The sequence below is a fragment of the Corylus avellana genome, chromosome ca2 (genome assembly GCF_901000735.1).
Source record: "Corylus avellana chromosome ca2, CavTom2PMs-1.0".
NCBI lineage: Eukaryota > Viridiplantae > Streptophyta > Magnoliopsida > Fagales > Betulaceae > Corylus > Corylus avellana.
This window is the reverse complement of record NC_081542.1, coordinates 28,174,024-28,177,446: the sequence shown is the minus strand read 5'-3', so window position 1 is coordinate 28,177,446 and position 3,423 is coordinate 28,174,024.

The following is a 3,423-nucleotide window of genomic DNA, read 5'->3' as shown; positions in this document are numbered from 1 at the left end:
CTATGAAATCATTTTTAAAAAGAGCTTTTCTTTCAAACTTCCCATACAAGAAACGTTTTATAATTTGTTATAAACATGTAAAAAAAAAAAAAAAAATTATGCTCAATAACGGTCTTTCATAGAATACAAATAATTCATTATTATTTTAGTAATGAAATTTTTAGCAATTTATTTTTCAATCTTTATTCTTTAGTAATTTCGGTAGAAAGTTGTATTTAAGAGTGAAAAAATCATTATTACTGAGATCATAACATAAGGATCAACTATGACTATTTTACCTGAACATAATCATAATAGCACTTACCCGCTAGGAACTGCACATGTATTCTATTCAACTGAATAGGTGGCGGAGAAAAATTTGAGCCTAATTTCATGGAAAATAAAATTTTCAATGAAAATTAACAAGAAACCCAGATCTATTGACTTAAGAAAGTACACACCATTGACTAGGATTAATTTCCACTATGAAATAGTAGGGTAGCACGATGCATCAAGTCGGAAAAGGAATTGAAATTGAGAGTATCTATTTAGGCAAAATGATGATAAAATTAGAATAAAATTGTCCTCAACTTTAAAAGGTTAGACAATTTGATCTTACCATTTTGTTTAAATGGCTCCTCTTGAAATGGCTCCGATCCTATTCCGGTGGGGTGAGGTAGGTGAAGAGGAATAGTTATGCATTACAATTTATACCAGCAATCGGATCATATGACCTTGTCAAAGTTTTTTATTTTATTTTTTAATTTTGTTTAATTCATCATATGACCTTGTGGAAGTTGAATGTTTGTTTAGACAGTTAGGAATGACCAGAAGGAATTGGTCTCAATCAATCACCATCAATGAGTGAAGAACAAGAATGATAGCTAGCAAGACGAATTTTCTACTAGACTATTAAAGTCAAACGTAGGGTTCTGTATAAATTATAATTATACAGGAGTTTGTGAGGCTCCGATAAACTTAGGAGTTGTTTGGTAAACATCACAACAACACGTTAAAATATTGTTCATAAGTTGGGAAAAAAAAAAAAAGAATAATGATTGATAAAAAAAAAGTGAAAAAGTAGTATTAAAAGGTAAAAAAGTTTTATTTTGTAGTGATTTTTTTTTTTATTCGAATAGTAGTAAAAGATAAATAATATAATATAAAAAGTGAGAATGTTTTAAAGTTGATTTTTTTGAAAAAAATGTGGTGAATAGTATTTGGGGGTGAGAGGGTGTTTAACAAACTATAACGTCTATGGACTAAGCCTACACGATTTTATTATTGAGTTTATTCTCAAAAGGCCTCATACCATTTAGAGAGAGTATATTCCATATAAACACATCATCTTTTTCATGCCGAGACAATGTGAGACGTCACACAAACCTCCACTTTTTTCGGATTTGGTTTATTTAATAAATGAGTCAAGAATAGATATAAAATTAGGCTTGATTAATAATAAAACATACTCATATAAATTATATTCGACTCGGTTAACGATCTTGAATACAACTCGTATAAATTAGCTCATTTATATGAGTAATGCTACGCACACTTCTACTTTTTCACACCTATGATTGGATTAAAATCCAATAAAGATCAATCACAAATTTAATGGTAATTTTTAAAGTCATTTATGGGTATAAAGAAGTGAGAGTCTATGTAGCTTTACTCCGTTCATGTATATGAAAAATAGATTATGTGTGTTACTTATATTATTAACTAACAAATATGTTATATAGGTTATATATATATAAGGATAATTAGTAACATCCTTTATAAATTTATAGGGTAAATCTAAAATAAGTTCCTACCTAAAAACGGCATTTGCTTATCACTCCCTAAGTTTTTAAAAATTGAATTGGACTGCATAAATTTTTTTGCAAATTTCAAATGGGCCCTTTCGTGCATTTTCCATCTAATAAAGTGATGCTCGGTAAGCCGCGTCAATATTTTGCCGCATCATATTAAATTTATAATAATTATTTTATTAAAGAAATACTAAATTAAAATTTTAAAAATGGATAAAATTAAAATCTAAAAAACATAAAGGGGGAGGGGCAACAACCCCCTACCACTGGGGGATGGCAGACTAGCTACCCCTAATACTGGGGTGGCCAGAGCAACCACCCCAAGCAAATCAAACCCACAAACTTACACCTTAAGTTTAGGAGAAAGTTAGAGTATATGATAAAAATGAAAATATTTTATGATAAATGAAGATTTGTTTATCATAAGTGAAGGGATTTGTTTAGGACTAGATTACATTTGAAATTATTCAAATAATTTGTAAGCTTTATAAATAAAGTATTGCACACAATCATAAGCAATAAGAGTACAATGTAGTCCTATCAAACTCTTTTATAATAGTGAACATAAGTCTATTTATTTATTTTTTCATCTTCCTCTTTGATTTTCCATTTAATTACAAACTTCTTCATTACATTACTTCTTATTAGACGGAAATTCTGGGGAGCACAGAGCACTGTCATTCTCTAATTATTTATTTATTTATTTTTAAATAAAAAAAAAAAACATTAAAAGGTTGGCATTTTCTCTTCTCACATGAATAAATAAATCTTTAAAAAATATTTAAACAGAAGCATGAAAGTAGATTCTTAGTTTGAAGAGTATGATGTAAATACTTTTTTCTTTTTTTTTTAAAAAAAAAGATAGTTAAAATACAAAAATGCGATTTTTTTAAAGTAAAATAGAGAATAAATTTTTAAAAATGAGAGAGACAGAGAGACAAGACATGGACCATCAACAACAAAAGAATCATATGGATGAGACAGAATGGTGAGTGGTAATTTTGTCGATTGTTTTGGTGGTAATGTAATTGATAGACTTCCGTGTCATCATTTTATCAATCAGATAATCTCCACTCACTTTTTCTTGCTCTTTATCCACGCCAATTTTTTTTTTTTTTTTTTTTTTTTTTGTGGCTCAAACTTACACTCTCAGAACATCACCTTTCTACTTCACCATATATGATTGATAGACAGTAACAACCAACAAATAATAAAATAAAAAAGAGACAAATAATAAAATAAAAAAGAGAAGGACGAGAGGGGGGAAGCGGAAAGAAATGTATGGGGTATATCTTGTATATTTACTGCATCTTATATTTGTTGAATTATTCTTAAATTAATACATAAATCTCTATTTATAGAGAGACAATGACTAATAAGTAGTGAGGAAAAAACTCAAAATAAACCCTAAAAGAAATAAACCCTACATTACAAAGAAAATATAAAATATTTTAACAAAAGAAATAATATATTCTAACAAATATTATTTTGTCGGTTACCTAGCACCGGTACTTGAACTTTTTTCCGATTTGAGCTCTTTTATGAGAAATTAGATATGTGATACATCCATTTCACTATCTTTTTTCTTTTTTTTTTGGGTTGATATTTTGGTACATTTTTTTGTAAATAAAAA